Source organism: Peromyscus californicus, unplaced genomic scaffold (genome assembly GCF_007827085.1).
Source record: "Peromyscus californicus insignis strain IS unplaced genomic scaffold, ASM782708v3 Scaffold_4__1_contigs__length_199733344, whole genome shotgun sequence".
In the NCBI taxonomy this organism is placed as follows: domain Eukaryota; kingdom Metazoa; phylum Chordata; class Mammalia; order Rodentia; family Cricetidae; genus Peromyscus; species Peromyscus californicus.
The window spans coordinates 138,381,706-138,408,137 of record NW_026294562.1 but is presented as its reverse complement, the minus strand read 5'-3'; the positions used below and the strand labels follow the sequence as shown (position 1 = coordinate 138,408,137).

The 26,432-nt window shown below is 43.8% G+C and overlaps 1 protein-coding gene across 7 annotated transcripts in view; it reads left to right on the top strand.

The window, feature by feature from the left end:
- Positions 1-26,432, top strand: part of Otud7a (OTU deubiquitinase 7A) — a 320,662-nt gene that overhangs the window by 158,879 nt on the left and 135,351 nt on the right. For 4 of the 7 annotated variants that reach the window (XM_052712972.1, XM_052712966.1, XM_052712968.1 and 1 more), the window contains one exon: positions 15,100-15,229. The exons of 1 other annotated variant lie outside the window; for it this stretch is intronic. The gene's annotated coding sequence lies outside the window, so the exon portion shown is untranslated. Of the gene's footprint in view, positions 1-1,405; positions 1,595-15,099; positions 15,230-24,635; positions 24,701-26,432 lie in introns of those variants that run through there. 2 more of the 7 variants (XM_052712970.1, XM_052712969.1) reach the window with 2 other exon arrangements.

Sequence of the window (26,432 nt, the reverse complement as noted above, 5' to 3'; positions counted from 1 at the left end):
GGGTAGAGAGATGGGATGTGTCTGGGAGGAGATTGGGGTAATAGGATCAAAATATATTGTATGAAATTCTCAAAGAACTAATGAAAATATGTTTAAAGAAAGGAAAAGTGTGTGTTGGCTTCTGGTTCAGTGGGGATACAGCCATGGTGGCCTGAAGGGGGCAGAATAGAAGATGTGAGGCAAGAGCAGGAAGCCACCGAGTTACATCGCATCAGCAATCAGGAAGCAGAGAATGAATGGGATCGGAGCCTGGGCTGCAAACCATCAAAGCCTGCCCCCTGTGACCCACTTCCTCCAGCTAGGTGCCACCTCCTAAGGGTCTTGCAACCTCCCCATTGGCTGGAGACCAAATATTTGAACACATAAACCTGTAGGGGACGTTTCTCGTTCAAGCTACATCTGTGGTTCTCTTGAGAAAGAGCAACATACAAGGGCCGCAACAAATACAATTTCCCAAAGCGTAATGGATCCCCATGCACTAGCGTAAAACTTGTGCTGATCAGATATGATGTGAAAATCTTCCAGATCAGAAAAGAACAAAAAATAATAGATAATTTTCATTCTGAATATAGGGAAGAAGATTCACCCTGAATAAGACATAATTATCACAGCACAACTTACAGCAATGTGATAGAAAACACTTTTGGTGCAGGAGGGCAAGAGTAGGGATGGATGCCTGTGTGCTCCGAAAGGGGAACACGTGGTTGCTGCTGTGCAGTGCAGGTGATGCTGTCTGAGAGGGAACGGTTGTGGACTCCGGGATGAGCTGTGATGGAAGGACCTTACACCACGTGACACACCTCTGCAGCATCAGGCGTCCTGGGAGTTAAATAGCTGGATACAGCATTGCTCATGTCTCGGGCCTTGTTGAATGACATCAGCATTGCTCATGTCTCGGGCCTTGTTGAATGACATCACGTCAAAGCAGTGGGGCTAGCTGATGTGCAGACTTTAGGTTACTTCCTGTGTGACATGTCAGGTTGCACTCTTGGTAGGACAAGTGATATTTGGATGTGCTAACTAGCCCTTGTTTCATAGGACTGCTATGAAAGAGTAAGAATGGCGTGTAGAGAATTTAGCTGATGTATTCAAATAATACACAAGACTTCAAATTCACCCACTGGACCCCCAAAGGCATACCTAAGCGTGAGCCTCTTCAACCTCTGTCTTCTGTGAGGCCAAGAACATCCCACAGCCATTTTTCCCTAAGGTGTAGGAGCTGCTTCGGGTGGGTAGTCCACCGAGGGCAAGTGAAATAATCCAGGCATGTCAGGTTAGGACAAATGCTACCAGACAAAGAGTGAATGGGGCTTCGATTCAGTCTGTCCTATCCCAAGGTGATGAGAATGGCAGACTGGTGGGAACTAGATGAGCTGCAAGGCACCATTTCCTTCTGTCCCTGCAGATGCTTGTACAGATGGAGGCCTTGCCTCTGACGTGCCAAAGATGGGCAGCTTCCAGTGTCCAGCATGAACTTTTAAATCCCCCTGCTGTCTCAGGCCTCAGAGTGCTGCAGTTGCTGCCTCTCTATGAAAGGAGCTCTCCGTAAGGTGCTGTGTGGCCCATCCTTCTGCCCGGTTGTCTTCATCTTCTCGTGAGTTCTGCCTGCTTCCTTGTCCATTCTCCATCTTCCAGAATCTGCACTAGATTCCTCCAAATCTTTCTCCATTCTCTATGTGTGCGGTGACCCCATCAGGAGCAGGCTACCAGCTGCCTGGCCTGGGTCTGCACTCAGCCTTCGCTCCGGAGTTTCTTCTCCCCCAGATAGTGGAAGGACAGGACTGCACACAAGCTCAAATGCCCATGCCTCAACTGAGGTACCCACATAGGCGCAAGGACCAGGTCCCTCCCCCTTTCTTTTCTGTCTCTTAGTTATTCTGTTTGTGTTTAAGGAATAAGCATGTGCATCTTTCTCCTTGAAAAGTCCCCTGTCTCCTGAGGCAAGTGACAGCAAGTGGCTTCCCTGGACTTGGGTTACCCTCTGTAGTATGGTATACCCTTGTGATCCGTATTGGGCAAGGGATAGTGCAGCTACTGGTGTCCAGGTCTGTCTCCTGCTACAGACTGCAGGGTATTGATGGGGAGAGGTGGTTCCCTCTATTTCTGCTCCGCTGCACCTGGAAAAGCAGGTGTTTGGCTGGGCAGTGGTGGCACACACCTTTAGTTCCAGCACTCGGGAGGCAGAGGCAGGAAGATCTCTGTGAGTTTGAGGTTAGCCTGGTCTACAGAGCGAGTTCCAGGACAGCCAATGTTACACAAAGAAACCCTGTTTCTAAAAGGGAGAGAGGGAGGGAGGGAGGGAGGGAGGGAGGGAGGGAGGGAGGGAGGGAGGGAAAGAGGGAGGGAGGGAGAGAAGGAAAGAGAGAGAAAGAGAGAGAGAAGAAGGAGGAGGAGGAGGAGAAAGAAGAGAAGCGAGTGTTCATTGAAGGTTTACCTGATGATAATACAGATACATCCTCATACCTGTTTGGGTGATTATTATTTTCAAAAAGACAAAAAAACAACAAATATTAAAGAGAATTGGACAAGAGGGAGCCCCCATTCATACTTGTGTTGTGAGTATGAATTATTTTAGCCATTATGGAAGACACTTTGGAAGTTTTTGAAAAAGCTAAAAATAGGACTACCCTATGATCCTACAACTCCATTATTGGACAAATAAAATGAGAGCAGTTTGTCAAAGATACAACTATGCTATTCATAATAATGAAGACATGGGGTCAAGACAAGAATGGATACATCAAAAACTCTGTGTGTGTGTGTGTGTGTGTGTGTGTGTGTGTGTGTGTGTGTGTGTGTGTGTGTAAGGGAGGAACACTAAGGACCTATGATAGATATAAACACTATCCAGCCTTGAAAACCAGAGGAAATCCTGCCATTTGTAACATAGATGGACCTATAAATGAAATGAAGTGAGCCAGGCACAAAAAGGCAAATGCCACATGACCTTGCTCATGTACAGAATCTAGAAAGGCTCAACTCTTGAAGAGTTAACTTGTGGTTTCCAGAGACCGGACAGTGAGGGTGATGTACTCAAAGGATGCAGCATCCCAGTCAGATAAGAGGTCAGTTGCTGAGCTCTGGCACAGTGTGCTATCAGACAACCGAGCCATGTACTCAGAAGCTGCCAGGAGTAAATACAAAGTAAATATAAAGAAAACCAGATCTTTTTGTTCACTGATTGAATGACCAGCAAATGTTTCCTGGAGAAGAGGGGCCTGAGGGCACCTCTGCTGATGAGGGGTAGATGGGGTTTGGACAGATAGAGAGGGAATCAGGCGGAAAGGTACAGCAAATTCTATATGGAGGTATGAACAGGATGGTAGGAGGTCACTGTGTTTGAGTGTCTGCCCCTCAGCACCTGCTACCTGCCTTTGCCACCTCCAGACACCACAGTGTCTGTGTGGTCAGTGGGCAGTACCCCTCCTCTCTCCTGAGCCACCTACTTGGTGGCTGCTGTTTATACGGTCCCTAATATTTCCTAGCAGCCAGGCCTTGCTCTCATCTGCAGCCCTGATGCGGGCCTATAGTTTGCCATTAGAACAGTGTCGCCTTAGGACAGTGAGGGCCTATGGATCACTAGAGCATTTTCAGGGATCTGTCCCCTTTTTTCCTCACTGGGACCCTTGAGGCAGTCCAAGTCTTGTGTTAACAGAGAGGCGCATACATAGAGCAGAGCTGAAGGGGCCTCCAGGACATGGCTGGGCCTATGTGGAGTATAGGGACTGGGGGGGGGGGGGGGAATCTGTAATGTGAGCATTAGTGTTGGAAGTCTGCTCTCACCAGAACTCCTGGAGGCACATGGTGTTCAGTCCCAGGCACATTCCTAGGTCTGCTGTCAGCTTTAGGGCATCAAGAGAGGCAGCTCCTGTCTCCTAATGGACAGTGTCTTCAGGGTGTGCCCATCCCAACCAGCCAAGTTGCCCTTTAAAGATGAACCCAAAGCTTCATGACTTGCTTTGTTTTGTATCAGTGCAAGGCATGGAACTAGGGCTTCACACAGGCTAGCAAGCGCTGAGTATGCCCTAGCTAACAGGCTGTTGGATTTTTATAGCCCTTACTTCTCAGGACTGAAGTGTACACATCATCCTTCCCTTGATGGTGACTGATACCCTTTCCTCCTCCAGCCCCACCCTCGTCCTTCTCCAGGTCCAATAAATCGGTGGCAACTTTCTTGGGTTTCTCTTTGGGGAACTGGAATTTTGAGAAGCACTTCAGCCTTCCTTCCAAGTCTCTACATAATTCATCCTGGATGCACTCTAGACTCCCAACATCTTACAGTGCAGAGTGAACCTGCTCTTTCTTTCCAGAAGCCATTAGGCTTTTTCTGAATTTAGATTTCCTGAAAACTTAGCCAGCACACATTACAGGTTTGGTTTCCATTTGAGAACCAGAAACAAAAGTGAATCCCAGCAGGCCTGAGGTAGAGATGGGCACCTGGCCAGAATATACAATGCTTAGGCCATACTAACTCAGGGACAACCTGAGTGGCCAGTGTATGAATTCAGTCCATTTCCTAGAAACCCACTTTCCCTAAGGCTCTTAGGATGACTGAGAGAGAAATCCACCCTCCATGTGCCTGTCCTGACACGGGATGAGAGAATGTGGCTGGAATAGCCTTCACTCTTTCAACCAGCAGGCAAGCATCTCCAGCGTGCTGATGCCCCGCTGGTGGGCAGGATGCTGAGTCCAGCACGGAAAACAGAGGGTGCCCCCTGGGCTAGAGGCTGTGTTAAGGGAAGCTTCCTCAAAGTAAGGCCTTGGGGTAGAACATGGAGAGAAGCAGCTTTTGGAAAATCCTCCAGGTAAAAATGTGAAGAAAAGGGAGGCTAGGAGGCCACATGACTGTCTCCACTGACACAAAATATTAGCTTTGTGAATTTTACTTATATTTCTTTGATTAATGGGAAATTTTCAGATTTTTTCCTATCTTTAATGATCTATTCTTCTATGTCTTCAAAATTCCTGTTTATTTAATTTATTTTTCTACTCGGTTGTCTGTAGTTCTTTTTCCTACTTGCTTGTTTATTTTCTTCTGTTCTGTCTTAGAATTCTCTAAATATTCTGGATGCTATTTTTAATTGAAATATAATTATATCATTTCTCTTTCCCTCTTCTCCCTTCACCCCCTCCCATGCCCCTCCTTCTCAATTTGATGGCCCTTTTCCTTTGATTATTGTTACACATATGCACAATTATGGAAATTCAACCTGTTGAATTCGTTCTCTGTTGTTGTTTGTGTGTCTGTGATTTCAGGACTGACCACTTTGTATTGGGTAACCAGTCAGAGGGCTCATCCTTGAGACGGGCTTATTCTTCCTCTCTCAGCAGTCACTGGTTACCTAAAGTTCTTTGTCTAGGGGAGGTACACCACCTCCATTGAGGTGCATTAGCATGTCTACTGACAATTGTCATTCTCCGGGTCTTGTTTATGCAGCTGTTTCTGGGAGAAGCAAGCCTGTTTCCTGAACAGTAGATGCTGGAACTGTGCTGCAGACACACCCACTGGCACCGGGGTCACCACAGTCTGTTGATCTCTGCGTTTTGTCTGCTCGTGGTTTTCTGTAATGGTCCTCATTCACTATAAAGGGAAGCTTCTTTGATGAGGGGTGAGAACTCCACTTATCTACGGGTATAAGGGTACCATTTAGAGTGTACTTAGGAATTGTGCTGGTCTAGCAAAGTGGTGGTAGTAGATTGTCTTCTAAAATCCATGACCTCACTAGTCCCAGGTAGTTGGCTAGGGTTCTACCATCAGGCATGAGTTCCCTCCTGTTCAGTGGACCCTAAGTCCAGTTAGATAGCAGTTGACTACTACCAATATGTGAGTACCACTTACTACACCTTCATGGGTATCTTCCCATGCTGGTCATTGCTGTGGCTCCTAAGTGTCACAGCTGGGTAGGACTGCTGATTGCTTCCCTCCCTTGGGAGCTTGCATAGACTTCACGGTACGGTGGCAGCTACACTGAAGGAAGGAGGCCTTCAGGCTCGATCCAGCTCAAAACGTCCAAGTCCTGTTTCCGGAGTGTGTGATAGTGCTGATAGCTTCAGCAGTGGGGACTTGCCCTCCACCTCTGAGAGGAAACCAACCATGCCGTACACTGTTTGGAGAGTCACTTGGACTGTTCTCAGAAGGATGCTTCCTGTGCCCGGTACTGGGGATTTTGTTAGTGTGTGGTTCTTGTGGGGAGCGCTGTCAGTCCAAGTGACGTAACTTTGGTGTGTGTGTGTGTGTGTGTGTGTGTGTGTGTGTGTGTGTGTGTGTGTGTTGTCTTAGTTAGGGTTTCTATTGCTGTGAAGAGACACCATGACCATGGCAACTCTTATAAGGAGAATATTTAATTGGGGTGGCTTGCTTACAATTTCAGAGATTCAGTCCATTACCATCATGGTGGGGAGCATGATGGCCTGCAGGCAGACATGGTGCTGGCTACATCTTGATCAGCAGGCAAAAAGAAATAGACTTAGTATCGCACCGAATGAAGCTGGAGCAAAGGAGACCTCAAAGCCCACCCCCATAGTGACACACTTCCTCCAACAAGGCCACACCTACTTCAACAAGGCCACAATGCCTAAGAGTACCACTCCTTTGGGGGGCCATTTTCTTTCAAACCACCACATTCCACTCCCTGGCCCCCTAAGGCTTGTAGCCATATCATCATGCAAAAATGCACTCAGTCCAACTTCAAAAGTCCCCATAGTCTGTAACAGTCTCAAATTTGTTTCAAAGTCCAAAGTCTCTCCTGAGACTCATGTCACTCATTTAACTGTAATCCCCTGTAAAATCAAAATCAAAAAGCAGATCACATACTTCCAACATATAGTGGCACAGGATATTTACCATTCCAAAACATAGGGGAGGGACACACAGTGAGGAAATACTGGGCCAAAGCAAGACCGAAAACCACCTGGGCAAACTTCAAATTGTATCTCCATGTCTGATGTCAAAATGCTCTTCAAATCTCCAACTCCTTTTAACTTTGTTGATTGCAACACAATTCTTTCTCTTATGCCAGTTCCACTCCCTGTTAGCAGCTCTCCTCAGAAGGTATCCCACAACTCTGGCATCTCTAACATCTTGGGGTCTCCAGGGCAATCCAAGCTTTATCTTCGCAGCTTCAGGAAATAGTCTCTCTGGCCTCCATTCAGGGACTCCCCTGACACATGCCTGGCCCCAGCAGCATTCCTTAGGTGCCGAGGCAAATTCCATAACCCCTTTCTTCTGTCCTTAACTCTAAAGCCAGAACCACGTGGCCGAAGCTGCCAAGTTCTCCTGCTTGCTGGGACTGGAACATGGGCCCCTTGTTCAATCACATCTTCACCAGATTTCTGTTTTTGATCGTTACTTTCACTGCCTAAGCTTGGCTGTCCTGGAACTTGCTCTGTAAACCAGGCCAGCCTCTGCCTTCCCAGTGTTGGAATTAAAGGCATGAACCACCACACCTGGCTCTAAACTTTTCTTTAATTTCTTTCCACAAGTTGGAAATTTAGCTGGGTGCTATCTTGTCCCAAGGTCACCACGCCCTTTATTCCATTTCTTAATCCATTTATCTCCTTGAACACAGGATTTAGTGTATTCCACTTCTGGGTGCCCCTTTTCTCCTCAAATATTTGTCCTTGTTCAACTTGCTCCTTTTCATTATATATCTTCATTAGAGTTAACACTAGTAACCATACAACACGGTGTGATAGATACATATATCGTGTGTGTGTGTGTGTGTGTGTGTGTGTGTGTGTGTGTGTGTGTGTGTGTATTAAGGAGGGGGAGAGACATTGTATGTTCACATATACTTATATGCATTGTATATTATTTTAGTAAATACAATGTACTATGAATCCTTGAGGCTTCGTCAAACAGCCTTGGTGTTATTGCCCCTCCTCCCTCCTCCTCCTAGACTGAGCTCCTCCTTCCCCCTCTACAGAAGCCACCCTCCCGGTTTCCACCTCCCCCTCCCTTGTATTCTGCTGTTCTCTTCTTAAGTTCCCACTTTCCATCGTCCCTTTATACTTTCCTAGTTTCTGTAGCTGTTCCCTGTTGTGTCCTCACATCTGAGGATTTGGAGGGAGGAACTGCAGATGAGAGAGAACACGTGGCGTTTGTTAGTCTGGGTCTAGGTTACTGCACTCACTATAATCTTTGCTGGGTCTGTCTATTTACCTGCAAATGTTGTGATTGGCATTTGTCAGTCTGGGTCTAGGTTACTGCACTCACTATAATCTTTGCTGGGTCTTTCTATTTACCTGCAAGTGTTGTGATTTTTCTTTACAGCTGAATAGTATGCCATTGTGTATAAGTAGCACATTTTAATTATCTAGTCATCTGTTGAAGAACATTTAGGTTGCTTCCATTTTCTAGCTATTGTGAATAGGATGGCAGTGTAGATTTCTGAGCAAGTCTGTGTGGAATAGGAAGAGAGTCCTCTGGGCATATGCCGAGGAGTGGTATAGCTGGGTCAGGTGGTAGACTTGTTTTTAGTTTTTTGAGGATTCCCCATATTGATTTCCAGAGCAACTGCATAAGTTCAAATCCCTGCCAAAGTGAATGAGAGTTCTCTTTTCCCCTCAATCACACTGACATTTATTTTTAGCTGTTTTCTTTAGCCATTCTGACTGGGGTGAAATGAAATATCAAAGTTTTTTTCATTTGTATTTCCCTAATAGCTAGTGATGATAAACATTTTTGAGGTATTTCATAGCTTTTTTTAAAAAAAAAAAATCTTCTACTGAGAGCTCTCTGTTTAAACCCCAAGCCTATTTTTGAATTGGGTCCTTTGTTTCCTTGACTCTGTTTTTTGTATGTTATGGATAGTAGTCCTCTGTCACGTGTATAGCTGACCAAGAGTCTCTCCTGTTCTATAGGTTTCTTCACTTTATTGCTTCCTTAGCTGCATGGAAGTATTTTAGTTTTATGACGTCCCACTTATCAATTGTAGTCTTATTTCATAGGGGTTCATATTCTGAAAGTCCTCTCCTACTGCTCCGTCTTGTAGGATACTCCCTGTATTTTATTCCAGCAGTTTTAGCTTTTTGGGTTTCGAGGTCACTGATCCATTTGGTGCTAACTTTTGTGCAGAGTGGTAGAGTCAGATCTAAAATCCTGTTTCCAAATGATGACATCCAGTACCATTTGTTGAAGATGCTGTCTTTTCTGTAATGTATGTTTGTCAAACATCAGATGGCTCTGGATACACGTACTCATGTCTGTGTCTTCTGTTTTATTCCATCAGTCTGTTCTGTGCCAGTACCATATTGTTTTTATTACTATAATTCCATAATATATCTTGAAGGGGGAATCGTGATCCCCCCAGTATGATTCTTTATATATCTGGAATCTTTTCTAGTTCTGTTTGAATTTTATGATATAGCTTATTTTTCTATTTCTGTGAAGAATGCAATGGGTATTTTAATTGGGATTGCATTAGACTTTAAATAGATTTTGGAAGGATGGTCTTTTTACAGTATTAATTCTACTAATCCAGGAGCACAACGTATCTTCCATTTTCTAGTGTCTTTCTCAACCTCTTTCTTCAGAGATTTGATATTTTCATTGGAGAGGTCTGTCACCACCTAAGTTTATTCTGAGATACTTTATTGTCTTTGGTGACATTGTAAATGGTAGCATCCCCAAGATCTGGTTCTCACTGTGTTTGTTGGTGTGGTAAAGAAAGGGTGTGACTTTTGTTAGGTGATATTATATCCTGCCAGTTTGGAATGTCTTATGTATAGTATAATATAATCTGCAAATAGGGGTCACTGACTTCTCTTTCTATAGGTGCCCCTTTAATTTCCTTTTCTTGTCTTACTGCTCCCTCTAGTGCTTCGAGCACAACACTGAAAAGGAGTGGGGATAGTAGACCGCCCTGTCCCGTTCCTGATTCTGATGGGATTGTCTTGAGGGTTTCTCGGTTTATTGTCAATGTTGGCTGTGTGTTTGCCACATATACCTTTGTAATGTTGAGGTATAGTCCTCCAGTCCCACTCTGCTCAGGACTTTGTCATAAATGTGTACTGGATTTTAGCAAAGGCTTTTTCTGCACCTTATTGAGATGAGCATGTGCTTTTTGTCTTTAAGTCCACTTATATGATTTATTATATTTATTGGCTTATGTATGTTTAACCATCCTGCATTTCCAGGACAAAGCTAACTAGTTCATGGTGGATGATCTATATACATGCCTGTGTTTGGCTTGTTGGTATTTTATTAAAGATTTTGCATCTATGTTAGCCTGTAGATTTGTTTGTTATATCTACAGCATTCTTGGGAATTAGAGTAATACTGGCTTCATAGAACAAGTTCAAGTATGATTTTTCTGTTTCCGTTTTTTTTTTTTTTTTAATTTAAGAAGTATTATGCCTGGCGGTGGTGGCACACACCTTTAATCCCAGCACTTGGGAGGCAGAGCCAGGCAGATCTCTGTGAGTTCGAGGCCAGCCTGGTCTACAGAGCGAGATCCAGGACAGGCACCAAAACAACACAGAGAAACCCTGTCTCAAAAAAGAAGAAGGAGGAGGAGGAGGAGGGGAGGGAGAGGAGAAGTATTTATTCACTGTAGTTCTTCTTTGAAAGTCTGATAGAATTCTTATGTGAACCTATCTGGGCATGGAGTTGTTTTTAGCTGGAATGTTTTTTATTACTGTTCCAAGCTCCTCCTTTGTCATAAGTCCATTTAGATTGTTGGTCTCTTCTTCGTTTAGCTTTGGTAGTTTAGAAGAATCAAGAAGTTCATCCATTTTTATTTTTATTTAGATTTCCCTACTTAACGGGATATAGGTTTTTAAAGTATTCCATTATAATATCCTACATTTCCTTGGTGTCTGCTGCAGTGTTTCTTGGTTCATTTTGATTGTGTTAATCTGAGTCATCTCTTTCCTTGTGTTAGTTGGACCAAGAGTCTGTCAATCTTGTTTATCTTCTCTCAATGATCCAACACTTAGATTCTTTGATTCCGTGAATTGTTTTCTTTGTTTCTATTTGGTTGAATTTTGCTCTGATTTTAATTATTTTTTTTCCATTGACTGGGTTTGGATTTCATTTGTTCTTGTTTTTCCAAATTCTCGAAGTGGTATTAAGTCATTTACTTGTGCCCTTTCTGATTTTTTATGTAGGCGCTTAGGGCTATAAACTTCCCTCTTAGAACTAACTGCTTTCAGTGTATCCCAGAGGTTTCGTTGTGTTGTGCTTTCATTTTCATTTAGTTCCAGGAATATTTTTATTTCTTTCTTGATTTCTTCTTTGACCCTTTCATCATTCTGTAATAACTTGTTTAATTTTCACAAGTTGACTGGAATTTTCTTTGCTGTTAACGTTAAGTTTTATTGTATAATGGTCAGATAGGACACCTGGAATTATTTCAGTTTTCTGTATTTGTTAAGGTTTGTGTCCCTGCATATAGTTTATTTCAGAAACACTTCCAGGAGCTGCTGAGTAAAATGTGTATTCTTTGGTGTTTGGGTGGAATGTTCTGTAGATATCTGTTAGGTCCATTTGATGTAAGATTTTATTTAATTCTGAGGTTTCTTTGTTTATTTTTTTTTGTCCAGATGACCTTTCTATTGGAGGAAGTGGGTTATTTGAAATGACCTGTTATTGGATTTTAATAATCTGTGTTTTTAATTCCACTACGATACTTTTTATGAAATTGGGTGCACAGAGTTTGATGCATGTATGTCTAGGGCAGTAATGTGGTTTTGGTTCATTGTTCCTTTGATTAGAATGAACTGCCCTCTTTGTCTCTTCTGATTAGTTTGAGTTTTAAATCTATTTTGTCAGCCACTCGGATTGCCGTGCCTGCTCGATTCCCGATTCCATCTGCTTGGAATACTTTATCCCATCCTTTCACTTCAAAGCTAAGATGTGCTTCTTATAGGCGACAGAAAGATGGATTTGCTTCTTAATCCATTCAGCCAGCCTGTGTCTTTTGACTGGATAGTTGAGGCCATTGATACAGTTATTATGAAAAGGTGTATGTGGACTACAGTCATTTTTTTTTTCTGGGTTGCTTAGTTATGCTTTGTATTTCATTAATTGTAGCTTGTTTGTTTTCTTTCTGGAGTCTCTTGGCTGTGTTTTTCCCCTCTTTGGTTCTAAGTATTACTTCCAGAATTCTGTTTAGTTGGTTTTTGTTGTTGTTTGTTGGATATGATTTTTTTTCTTTACATGTAGTAATGGCAGATGGTTTTGCTGGGTACAGTAATCTAGGTTGGCAGGTGTGCTCTTTTAGGACTTGGAGTGCATTACTCTGAGCTTTTCTGGCTCTTAGAATTTCCCATCAGAATCAGCTAATATTCTCATAGGTTTTCCTTTGTATTTCCTGTGACTTGTAGTTTTTCTCTTGTTAGCTTTCAAAGCTTTTTGCTTTGTTCTGTAAAATTAGTGTTTTGACTGTGATATGCCATGAGGAGTTTCTTTTCTAGTCTCGTCTAGCTGGGGTTCTGTATGTATCTTGTATATGATCCTCTTAAAGATCTGACCTGTGTCACTAACTTGGGATCCTTCTCCCTCATCTATGCCTGTAATTCAAAGGTTTGACCTTTTGATGGTGTCCCACATTTCCTGCATGTTCCTTTCCTGTGCTTCCTTAAAATTTTCATATTCTTTGCCTATTTGATCTAGATAGATCTCTACTTTATCTTTGGGTCCTGAGATTCTATCCTCTGCTTTATTCTTTCTTCTTGTCTGTCCCCTGAGTTTTCTAATTGAGATATCTTTTCAACTTTATCTTTCACTTCAGCTTCTCTTCTTTTCAATGTTCCTATCTCTTCATTGGATTCGGTTTTGAAATAACTCTTGAATTATCTTTGTTATTTCATTCAAGTATGTACTAGCATTTGACTTGACTATCACTCAGGTGTTTGTTTATCCTCATGGTGTTCAGTGAAGGGTCTGTTCATATCTTCTTTAAAGTCATTGACTTAGCTCATAAAGTTTATGATTGTTCTTTTAAATTCTGTGTCCTGGGGTTCCTCTAGGCAATTCTCATTGGAGAATACTTCTGTAGGACTAATGACTTGATGGCAGACGTGTGGTCTTGGTCATTCATGATGGCTTTGTTTTTGTGATTTGACCTGGGCTTGCAGAGTTCTTTCTTTGGTTGTATGGCTGAGAAGTCAATCTGCATGCCTTCTATTGGGCCAGTACAGGAGATGCCTGACCTGAGCTAAGCCAGGTAAAGATGGTCTATACACTATTTAATTGGACCAGGGAAATATGACTCCCAAACTAGAAGACTTGAGCTTGGCCTGTGGGTGCAGAAATAGCAGCAGTCAGGTGTGGGGGGGGGGGGATCAGAGAAGAAAGGTGTATCTTACCAGTCAAACCTGACTCTCAAGAAAGCGGGTTTGAAGGCTGAGGATCTGGAGCTAGCCCTGCAGTGTGGAGATGGCAGCAGATGGGGGGAAAGAATGGGAAAGAGAATAAGCAACTTATCAGGCACAGGTGGTCCCTGAACAAATCTGGTTCTTGGGCTGCAGGTGGAGCTTAGGCTGTGGGTTTGGGACAACCACAGGCCAAGGCAGGGGGGACAGGAAAGGGAAGAAATGACTTACCTTAAAAAGGTTATTCATGGACAAAATGGGTGCTGTCTCTTTTTTTTTTTTTTTGAGCTGAGAATCAAACCCAGAGCCTTGTGCTTGCTAAGCAAGCGCTCTACCACTGAGCTAAATCCCCAACCCAGGGTGCTGTCTCTTAATCTGTTATGTATTCTGTAAATGTTCCCCCAGTGTGTGGCTTCTACTCACTGTCTTCATAGTTTTCCATGAGAGGCAGTTTGTGACCCTCCCATCTGCCTGTCTTTCCTGCCATACCAAGAAACATGGTCAAAATCAATGTTATAGAGCTTTCCTCTGGATTTTCCTCCTAAGAGGTTTTTTAAACTATTATTATCATTATTATTGTTATTGTAGGCTTATTATTATTTTATTATATTATTATTAGTTAGCTTACTATTACTTTAGGCTTTACATATAGGTATGCTGTTAAATAAGGCTATATATATTGTCATATTTTGCATATTGATACCTAGTTTTTCCTGTAGCCAAAAATCAAAACAAAACTGTCTCTTCCTCATTGAATTATCTTGGCACTTTCATCAAAAATCACAGGTCATCTAGGTGACAGTTGACTTCTGGGTCCCCTGCTCTCTCTGTGGTCCATAAGTATGTCTTTTTTTTTTTTTTTTTTTTGGTCTTTTGAGACAGGGTTTCTCTGTGTAGCTTTGCGCCTTTCCTGGAACTCACTTGGTAGTCCAGGCTGGCCTCGAACTCACAGAGATCCTCCTGGCTCTGCCTCCCGAGTGCTGGGATTAAAGGCGTGCGCCACCATCGCCCGGCCATAAGTATGTCTTTATCCCAAACCACGCTGTTTTAATCTACCAGAGAATTCTAATGTTCAGAAATTAGACGTGAGAACTTCAATTTTGTTCTTCTTCAAGGCTATTTTCTGACTGTTAAGCTTCATTCTCTTGCACTTAATCTCTATTTTATCCTTCTGGTTTTCATTAAAGAACTCCAAAAATGTATTGCCTACAAAAACCATTTACAGAGAATTACTTAAAGGCTGCGTCTAATGAAAAAAAAAGAGAAATTATGTAAATTATTCATGTTCAATTAGCAGAAGTCCTGAAGCATAGTCATATGCTAAAATTATTGATAACAGGGCCAAGAAGCTTAAAACAACATTTAAGTGATTCCTAAGTGGAAGAGATGGCTCGGGGGTCAAAAGTGCACCCTGCTCTTGTAAGGACCCAAGCTCAGTTCCCAGCACCCATGGCAGGTAGCTCATCAACCGCCTGTAACTCCAGCTCCAGGGGATCCAGTGCCTTTGGCTTCTGCACCCTCACTCACATGCACGTGCCTAACACACAGGTACAGACACATCATTCTAAATAATAATAAAAGAAATCTTCAAAGCACTTCATTAAAAAAAAATAATAAAAGAAATAGAAATGGTTCCTGGGTCAGGGATGTACTGTGGTAGTAGAGTGACCATCCCACTATGTTGGTAAGTGGGATTCGTCATCCTTCATATGTATACTGAGTCATTAAGATTTTTAACTCTCACTTTTGACACACTGAACATTCTCTACCCTTTCTTTTCAGAGTTCTCAAGAGCTAGCTGGGCTCTTATACCTCCCCTGTGGCAACTATGGGCCATTTCCAACAGGGACAGTGCCATGGTGACCCAAATGCCTGAGTGCCACTCACCTCCAAAGAGCCAGGAGTCTGAAAAGTAAGTCCTACGCTGGGGTCCTGGTGGCAGGGTGAGAGGGCTACCAGCATCTCCAAAGACCTCAGAGTCCTAGGAACAGAGCACCAGGAGATGGGGTCAAAGCCCATGCAGCATGCTGCCCTCCCACAGGAAGACAGTGAATAAAAGGTCAGAAGTACCTTCGACATTGCACTGGAATTTGAGTGAATGTAGAATGGCATTATTCTTAAGAAGAATGTGACAGTGATGCCTGACAGGTAGCCTCATGTACCCTAGTGCAAACTCACGTTGTCACTGTAGCAGCTAAGATTCGTTTTGTGAGCATTAAGAATGATAAAAACAAAGAAAATATGCCTTGTTGGATTAAAAGACTATTTTCATTTTAATGTTTCCTTTTCGTGCTTGTCCAGAATGACAGTTTCTGTCCAGCCAACGTGAGCCGTGGCTTTTCATCTTACAACTCTGGGAATACACACTTTCATTTGCCTTTTTGCCTTACTTATTGTTATTAAGAACTTCAAATGTACAGAAAAATCTAAAGAACAGGACAGTGATAACTCCTAAAACCTTTACCCAGACTTACTGATTGGTTACACAGAGAGAGATTATAATATGTGCCTGTGTGTGTACAAACTTTGTATGAGAAACATTTGAAGGCAGGCTGCAGACAGCGTGGCACCCTCTGGCCTGGACCTCCAAGAGCAACACGGTCTCTACAGACCAGCATCGTCACTGTGAAATCTGAAACACTGAAAAGCAAAGTTACCCAGTATATTGTCCCAATTCAGACACCCGTGGTCGTCTGGGAAATAGTCACCATCACTGCTTCTCCCTGTCTGCCGTGTGTTGAAGCCGACCACTTCTCTGCCGTTCTTTTTCAGCCTTGCTTTTGTTTGCATCTTCCCTGGTATTGCCCCCCACCACCCCTTCCTCCACTGCTGTTTTCCTTCTTGTTTGTGTGTGTGTTTGTTTCAGCCCTAGAGATTTAGACCAAGGCCTCTTGAATACTAGGCAAGCAGTGTAGAGCTGAGTCATTTCCACGACCAGAATCAAGTTTGGTTGTGTGCATGCATTTTTTGTTTTGTTTTGCAGGGCTGGGATCAAAACCTGGAACATATGCACATTAGCCACATGCTGTGCCCTGGACATATGCATGTTAGGCACATGCCTCGCCAGAACACTATTCCTCCGCTCCCATTATGTTGATGCTTTTGAAAAAAATCTAAGCCACTTGCTTTGTAGAATGTCTCTGATCCAAACCGGTTGCATTCTTTCTTCCTCCTTAGATTGAGGTAAACATCTGGCTTTGCCTGAACAGCCCTCCAGGGTGCGCTGCTTCATCCGACCGACCTGTTAAGAGATGGCCATGTGATGTTCTCTTGGCTAAAATGGCTTCTGGCCAAGCTCCCCCTTTATACATTGCCTTTTTTTATTTCTTGTAATTGATAAGTTTAGCAAATGTTGAGACCCTGTGGATGTTGTCTTCTGGGGTTAGTTTTCATTGAGTAGCTTTAACAAACCTCCACGGTTGTAGAGGAATTTTTAACTGAGCCATTCATCTGGACATTCCACATCCTCTCCTGTCTCATGTTTTCCAGGCCTATGAGATCACCACACAGAAGAGTGTGTTTTGACAGTCAGTAGAAGGAATGAAAGGAGACCATGGTGTGAGTCTCTTCTCTGACACACACTAGCCAAAACCCTAGATCAGTGTTCCCTGCTGAGCCTCCAGCATGTCCTTAGACTAAGGGATACTGCAGAGGCCTGTGCTGTGGGGAGGAGTTGAGTTCTGCCTCACTGAGCACTGGCTGTGAGTTATTATGAGGAACAGGGAAGATAGGCAGAGTGCCAACTCAATGCCACACTCCTGCTACAAACTTTTAAACAACGCTTGGCAAAAGTACAAAGGCTCCCATTATCTTCGTGGTCACATTTTAAAGTCCTACATTTAGGAAATTCAAGGGGAAGCCTGGTCACCACAGCAGGGAGCGTTTGTCACTGCAGTGTCCTTGGTAAGGTGCATTTGCACTGCCATTCTGCCGTTCTTCTTTCCAGTCTACTTGGTCACCTCCAGGCCTTCTCCTTCTACTCCTGGGTCTCTCTGATCTACTGCCACTTGGCTTTTCAGTCACCAGTCATAGCTAGATGTCTGTCTGAAGAGTACTAACTTCCTCCCGTGTGGACTAAGTCTATGGTTTTATGTGTACTTCTTGACTTGCAAGGAACCTTCCTTGAGAATGTTTTGAAAATGGTAGCAAGAAAACCGCTATGGAAGTGCAGGCTGCTACAGAAGTTATACCGTGTCTGTATTACCATATGTGTGTTTTGAGGTTTCTGTTGCTATGATAAAACACCATGACCAAAACCAACATGGGAAGAAGTGGGTTTTGAAATTTCATCTTACACTTTTAGGTAGTAGTCCATCACTGAGGGAAGTCGGGGCAGGAACCTGGAGGTAGCAACTGAAGCAGAAACCATGAGGGGTGCTGCTTATTGGCTTGCTCACCATGGCTTGCTCAGCCTGTTTTCTTATACCATCCAGGACCACCTTCCTAGGGGTGGCACTGCCCACAGTGAACTGAGCCCTCCCATACCACTCATTAATCAAGAAAATGTCCCACAGGCTTGCCCAGAGAACAATCTGGTGGAAGCATTTTCTCAGTTGAGGTACCTTTTCCTCAAATGACTCTAGCTTGTGTCAAAATTTGACGTAAAACTAACCAGCACAATTGACCCCTTGTCAGTTTGACACACAAACACATCACTATTCGACTAGAATCACTCCCTTCTCATTTGTCCCTAAGATGGCATATTAATAATAGTATCACCATGTGAAATATTCCAACTTTTAAAAGTCCCAATCTTTAAAAATTCAAACACGTTAAAAGTTCAGTCTCTTAAACATACAGTCTCTTTAAAGTTTCTCTAAAATACCAAACGTATCTTAAATTATCCAGAGTCGCTCTGAAATTCCTACATCTTTATAAAATTTCAAAGTCTCTAACCTGTGGGCTCCTATAAAATCAAAAATAAGTTATATACTTTCTTATTCCAAGAAGAAATAACTAGGGCACAATTATAATCAAAGCAAAGTAAAACCAAATTTTAACTGTTGAGTGTTTCACATCTGGGACCCATGATCCTCTGGGCTCCAAGCAGCCTGGTCAGTTTCGCTTCTCTGTCTCCTCATCTGCAGCCCACACAGCTTGTCTCATAGGAATAGGCCAGCTCCACTCTACATGTGTTGCTAACTTTTGCTGCCACCCATGGTATTGGCATGTCCTGAATGCATGATCTCTACTGCAACTGTATTCTGCCTTCACCAATAGCCTCTCTGGGGCTCTTTTCAGGGACTCTGACTCTGCCAGTAGCAAGCTTCAATTTCTCTCCATGACTCCGTCAATCCTGAGGTCTCTACTGCAACTGAGACTGTACTTACATCATCATCCTCTCTTCAGAGATTCCTGCCCTGCCACACAGTACCAAGCCCCAGCTGCTCTCCATGATCCCTTCACGTCTCCAAAACCAACATTACCTGAGAAACTTTGCATATCACCCAGGTTGGCTTTCAGTAACGACTTTGGCCCCTTCTGGACCCCAGCATCAATTGTGCCAGCAAAGCAAAGGCTTCATTTTGATAGTTATTAATTCAAAATATCTCTCAAACTATTATGTTAGGGTCTTTATTTCCCTCTGAAACTTCACATGCCAGGCCTCTGTCTCAGCACTGTTCTCAACATGCTTATCATCCAAGTCACCCTGGAGCAGCCCACTGAGCTCTGAGTACTCAATGCCACCACAGCCCTCCCAAAACACATGGTCAGATCTGTCACAGCAATACTTCCGACCTGGTACCAATTTCTGTCTTAGTTAGGGTTTCTATTGCTGTGATAAATCACCATGTCCAAAAGCAACTTAGGGAAAAGGAGGTTTATTTCATCTTATGCTTCTAGGTAACAGTCCATCACTGAAGAAAGTCAGGGCAGGAACCTGGAGGCAGGAGCTGAAACAGAAACCATGGAGGAGTGCTGCTTATTGGCTGGCTCGCCGTGGCTTATTCTGCCTGTTTTCTTGCAGCATCCAAGACCCACCTGCCCGGGGCTGCCACTGACCACAGTGAGCTGTCACATCAATCATCAATCAAGAAAATGCCCCCCCCCCCCACGAGCTTACCCACAGGCCAGTCTTGTGGGAACATTTTCTCAATCAAATAACTCTAGCTGGTGTCAAGTTGACACAAAAGTAACCAGCACAACATGTGTGGTGGTGAGTCTCACAAAAGAGCCTGCCCTGGGACAATACATCAGTGTCTAAGATTTGCTATTTCTGAACATTGTCCTTGGCCCACTTTTCCCATACAACTCATCAAAGCAGGGGAAGGCTGAGGTTCACACACATGTTGGTTGGTCCATCCCATGCTCTCCTGTGCCCTTTGTGCTTTCTGCCTGTTTCTCTGTACACTGAGCTTGGGGGGTGACCCTGCAGGTGTTGCCTGCCCTTCCTCCCAGACAATAACACTGCTCTCCTGGGGTTCCAGGACTCCGGGGAGCCCAGAAAACCCAAGGTCCCAGCCAGGCCTCCTTGCATTCTGACCCACCACCTCTGGCTTCCTTTATATCAGGCACTGGTGTGCAGCTGCTCCACTGCCAGTCCCCTGGCCCCTGACTCACTCCTTGAGGACACAACTATGCCTCCTCCATTTCCAAGGTGCAGACATACCAAAAGAGTGCAGAGAGGAGTGGAGTGGTCCGTGGTTCCACATAAGCACCAAAGAGCTCACTTACGTGTCATTTGAATGCGTGGATGGAAACAGGGCTGCCCCTGTTTTCGTCTCCAAGGGTATCCAGTGGACTTTCAACCCACATGACAACCTGCAGTCCAGAGAAAGAAGGACAGGGATGAGAAGCCCCTCCCTCCCCACAGGCTTGCTGGTCACTTGGGGTCGACAGGTCTCTCCCAAGGCATTCCTGAGCTTCTAGCCTTTCCAGCCTCCTGACACCTGTAGTATGGCAGGAGAGTGTAAATGGGAGCTTATGTGTGCAGAATGATGAAACGTGTGTGGCCTGCCTTCCAAGACCTGACCCACCAATCCAGCATCAACCCCTTCTAACAGTGGTGAATCAAGGACCCAAATGCCTTCCATCCAGCCCCATCTTTATGGGTTTGACACCACCATCCTGGGAAGCATACATCCAGCTCATGAACTGTCAGGGATATCCTCAAACTGTAGTACCATCCCCACACGACTGCATTGCAACTTTGTGTTAAAGTTTGCCCAGGTCATTGGTATCACACTTCTTACGTGTGCATGTTTGCAGATAACCTATAAAAGGATGTGTATGATGAACATCCCTCAGAGGTTAAATTATTATGTATGGATTTCTACAAGTACACAGCTGATCAGCATAGCATTATTAATAACACAAAAGGGTCTCTTAATGAAGTGGACAACACAGAAGCTTCTAAAGAGATGTGTTGTGAGGAATCCCTGGTTTGTCCCTTTGTCCTGCTGAGAGGTTTCCTTCCCCCACACAATACAGTAGCAGGAGAGGTCATGAGCATCCTCACCAATGAACATTAGGAAGGATTCTTTTTGGAGCTTCAGTTTGAAAGTTAATGGTTTTAAAGCATCCTATATTAACTTCACCTTGAAATAACTGAATGGGTGCGTAGGATGCTCAGGGATGGCAGATGGTCACTGCTCTGAGCTCATGCTGTGCAGATCTGGCTCCATCCCCTGCCAAGGCCAGTGGGCCTGAGGCCATGCCCAGCAGATGCCTATGTACCCATCACTGGTGCCCATCCTCTTTGTGCCCACACTATGGATCCTGGGAGTTCCACCCCAACAACTTCCCTGGGAGCCGTGATGCCCTTTACGTGGGTATTCAAGGGAATGAGTGGACAGAGAGCCTCCCAGGTGAACTCAGAGAAGACATGTTGGATCTCTTGTCCCTATAACCAGCACATGCCTAGATGCTGGTGTACTCCTCGTGTGCCTCCCTTCTGCAGATCCAATGGCGGCAAGTCAGGAAAGCACTGGTTATCAGAACTCAGCTTTGGTGCCTTCACTGTATCAGTGGAAAGAAGACACAGCCCACAGCAAGAGAACATGAGAAAAAAGTAGCAAAAGGCTGGGCCAGCCAGCCCCAAGGTGATTCTAGAATCTTCATGAATGGGAGAAACTTGCGTTCACACAGATGTTGTGTTACCATGAGAGTATGAATGAGCTGACCAAGGTTGCCTGAGCCTGGGAAGTTTTTAAACAAACAACTTCTCAAGGAAAGCCAGTTTCTATTGAAATCATTGTTCAGCAGTGTACAAAGGGACTGCTAGACCATGCAGATGCTAAATTTTCAGACAAAATTCTCCAGCAGCCCGAGCCAAATACTCATTTCACATATTCATTCATAAGGGAGCCAACCAGAAGGCAAATCATCTGGGTCAAGGAGCTTTTTAGTAACTGAGAAATATAGTAAGTTAGAAAGGAAACCTAGGTGTAGGGCACTGTTAAACCACCTCTACAGAGCAATATAACACATCTGAGCTTGCTTTCTATTAGGCAATAAAAAATATAATTACCCATTTCTACAGGCAGACCTCTGACTTTTGCATTTTTATCAGATGTGAATCTTTAAATATTTATGATGCTTCTCAAGAGTTTCAGAATAGGATCAAGCAGGCTTACCAGTTTATGTTGAAGCAGGATATCAGAATGTTAAGAAATCTTAATCCCCCCCCCTTTTGCTAACTTGGGAATAAATTTTGAGGTAATAATTAGATAAAAATAATAAGGTGGCTGATAAATGATAAAGGAGCATGTAGTGCTAACTCAGGTTCCTTTGGACTTACATGATGAACTTGACCCAGGGTTTGGGTATAATAGCAGGCAGCAGCTTGCAAGGATCCCTAACATTCCTACCTCCTGATGTCCCTTCCTGTGTCAGGAATGTGCCCAGTGACTTGTCTTTGGGAAACGGAATACAGAGAAAGTGATGGCTGCCACAAAGATGATCGCCTCCCAACATGTTAACAATCATCCACAGCAGTCCAGCCAAGGAACAATGGGGGGTCTAGGCAAGGGGCCCTTTCTTAGCTGAGCCTTTCCCTGAGATCACAGCCCCAACCAACATTGGGTTAACAGCCTGGGGACAGAATGCACTCAAGCTGCATACTGGCTACTGCCCTACAGACATTATCAGGTTACAAACACATTTTATTTAAGTCCCTACATTCGGGGTCAGTTGCTGACAGCAATGGTAGCATGCCTGAAGTGGAGGGCATGTGCACCCAGATGTGCAGCTCTGGAGTAGACCTTTTTCTTGTCACTCTCTCTGCTGGAAAAACATCTGCCTTCCTCTGCTCCCCCGACTCCCGTTGTTGGGTGTATTAATCTTTCCTTTCTTGATTCCTGGTCAGATTCAGTTTCTCTTCTCTACAGCTGTGGTGTTGTCCTTGGCCATTGACTAGAGAGACTGGAATCACAGGCAGTTTATCTTGAGGACAATGTTAAGTTCAGAAAAATATTCTCCATCCATGGCCAAGAGGGAAGAATTTCCTTAGTTGGAATCAATGCAGAGAATTGCAGAGACTATTTCCCCCAGGGCTGTGTGCCACTTACTTGGTCTTGAGCCACTGCCCAGTGTTGGAGTGCAATTGTTTTGGCCATTCTTTCTTCAGGGTAGTATGTACAAACACATTTTCTGCTTTCGATTGCAATCCCTTTTTCAACCTAAACAGCTGATCCTGGAATCTTGGACTTCCTGTTCATCTGTACAGAATTATGAGTTCTTTTACTATTCTGGAATATGAAAGTTACCAAAGCAAATTTGTGAAGGAATGGAACTCCACAGGGCTTTGCTGGGTTTCTAAGGTTATTAGGTGAAGGATGTGCAAATCAATGCCTGGATAATAACATGGGCTGCAACAGGCCAGCCTCTTCCTGGTGTTCCTCAGTATTAGCATTGTGCTTGAGGTAGCTGTAGAAGGTGCTGTCCTTGTTTCAAATGAGAGACAGTGAGAGCCAGGGGCATGGATCAATGATAAAGCAATTGCCTAGCTTGAGGGAGGCCCTGGGTTCAATCCCTAGCAAGGCAGAAAATAACTTTTTAAGAAAGCAGCAAGGACTCAAGATTAAAAGTCAATTGTCCCCAGAGCCTTTGAAATGTCTGTGTGAATTTAATATGTGTTTCTAGTGTCTAAAAGAATAAAAATACAAAAAACTAAATAAGAAAATTGTTAATGTAGTTTGTTCGTCAGTCCATGAAGTTACTAAGGAATAAGAGAAATCAAGTTGTTAGTCTCAGGTTATCGGGATGGTGGCTGTCCATGCCTGTGGCTGCCATCTTCATTTTTGTGTAGTTACTTGTGTGTTTGGGCAAATCAGTTTGATCTGTTTGGAAAGGCAGAGGCTTGAACACTGAATTTCACTGGCGACTGACATGTGAATTTTCAACTGTCATAGGTCTATTTAAGCTCCAAAGCCAAAGTTCTCCTCTGTAAAATTTCAATTATTTTCTGAAAATAAGTGAAAATTTCCCATGTCCGTTCCTGTGGTTCCAGCTATATATGGACTGTGAATGTAAATATCCATTCTCTTGAAAGTGCTCTTCAAATGTCTCTTGAACACCCTCCCTTCCCCCTTAATACACATAGTCATGCAAATGTGCACTCTACTCATGTACAACCTTACCCAAAATGAGTATAAATACAATGTGCACAACACATACACACAGGCCCTGACGTACAGAAGCTCACATGTGTGAACAAACTCACATGGATTTATACACACAAAAAAACACACATATACAAGAATGTCGTATGAGCATGCTCACTCAAGGATATATGAACACTCATGCTCATGATCCATGGTCTGCTTAGAGTCAGTTTTACGGAGTGTGAGGTGTAGGTTGAGCTTATTACATTGTGTTTTCTTACATACTCATGTCCATTTGTTCTGGCATCATTTGTTGAAAGGTCTCTCCTGTTTCACTGGATCCCTGCTATACCTGTGGCAAAGTCAGATCTGTGCTTCCTACTTCATTAACGCAAGGTCTATCTTTTCATGCTCATTGGACTGTCCTGCCCACATCCTAAAATCTATCTACTAAGTCCTCCAACCTTTTTCTTTTTCAATACCCTTTTAGCTAACCTAACTCTGTTTTCACATAGAGTTTTAGTATGAGCCTTGTCAGTGTTTACAATGACTCCTACAGTGATATAGACTGGGATCCTGTTAATTCATAAATAAGTAAGAGTGTAATTGCTATCTTAATAGTGTTGTAGCTTATAATCTATGAAAATGGAGCATCTGCCCACTAGTTTGGTCTGCCCTGTCTTAATTTTGTCAACTCATGGCTCTAATTTCTGGAGCATGCCCTTGTTCTTGTTCACCACGTCTGTTCTGTTCCCTCTTTTCCTGTCTCTGCAGCCCCTGCTCGTGGTTCTACACCCCACACATATGCAGTCACATGGCTCCATCCCTTTGCTTCCCAGGTGAGCCTGAGGTTTGCTGGGATCCCATCACATTCCCAAAGCTTCTCTCGCCCTCTCCTGTCTCCTGTCTAGGGTGACTGCACTTAAGTGCCTCTCCACCACCCTGCTTCTTTCTAACACCAAATAGCTTGTGGGGTACCTACCTGCTTAACTTTTTAGATCATCAGCTTGGAGACTTTTAGAAGACAGGCCATGCCTGATTTGGGGTTGTATCCATGTTTCATGGAATAACGCAAGGGCTCAGTTAGTGAAAACTGGCTGTAGGAAAGGAATGTGGGGCGGGGAGCTTAACAGTATTATTAGGGTGCTTCTCTGTGTCAGTCTCTGTGATGGGGCAGCAATGCGGAGTGGTTGGTAAGCAATAGACAATTATTGTCACTTTCTGGGTACAGCCAATGTCTCCTGCACATTTTTCTGTGAGCTTGTTTTTCCCCGTTAGTGTTATTTAATCATACTATATAATGTCAATATTCTCCAAGTGCCTCAGAGAGATTTTCATATTGACACCAAGAGCACAGCCTTGTATGGATGATGCCTGCTCTCCCTCTGCTTCTGTGCAGCATCCTCAGACTTGCTTTCCCATGCACATAAGAAAATGCTGAGAGGTGGAATCATTGACTTATAAGATGTGCACACTAAAAACAACAGTAACAACATCATCTACTGAAAGGATGTCCTCACTGACCAGTAGCCCAAAATACCCCCACCAGCAATGTGACAGCAGGCCTGGTTCACCAGGACTTGGGTTTTCCGACTTCCCCCTTAACAATGTGATGAACAATAAGGCAATGACTCTCCTATGACTTGGTTTACCTCTCCCTCATCATTACTGTGATTGTTCGGCTTTCAGTTGTCTGTTGGTCATTTGAATTTCCTATAAATTGCACATTCAAATTTTATCAACCCATGTGTCTTTTTCTCCTTACTGAGGAGTGCCAGTCATAGATTCTGAATCCAATCACTTCTTTATTATGTAGTTTCCAAAATTTTCTCCCATTCTCTTACATAATGAAGAAAATGTTATTATCTATTTTGCCATTTAAAATTTTGGGGGGTTTTGCTGTTATGTTTTGTAAAGGTTTTGGGGGGTGGCTTTTTGCTTTTTATGTCTTCTGAAGCCTTCCTGTATTGGAGGCAAGACATGTTCTGGAACCTTCCCCTAGATGCCTGTGCTTCCAACTCACCTAACTATGTTTCTTCCTGTGTTAGCTCAGGGTGGTCAGCAGGAGCTCCCTGCCCAATATGATCACACCTAGGTAGCTGCCTTTCTTCCTCCAGTGGCTCCCGCATACCCTGTGGCCTCAGCCCTCCACAAGACTCTCTACTCACTAGCAAATGAGAAGTCAAAGAAAACCTGAGAACCAGGAGGCAGTGAGGGGCCAGACCAGGAAATGGTCACATCACATTCTGCCACCCTTCCTGGAGTGGCCTTTTCTGTCTGTGTTGGACCTGTGCTGTGCGTTCATGAAGAAGAGGCCCGAAGTCCACATCACAGGGCTCTGCGGTGTGCTCTACCGTAAGGTCCCAAGTATGCTCACCCATCCTCATCCTCTGACACACGTGTAGTTTTTGTTTGTTTGGCAAATAGGAACAACAGACAAGAAACAACTTTATTCTTAATGAGTTCCTATGGGATTTGTTGAACTGTTTCGTTTTTCCTGAGACAGCCGACTCACTTTATGGATGATCCTTTCTCTTGGGATCCCATGGGTTTAGGATTCTCTGCATCTGT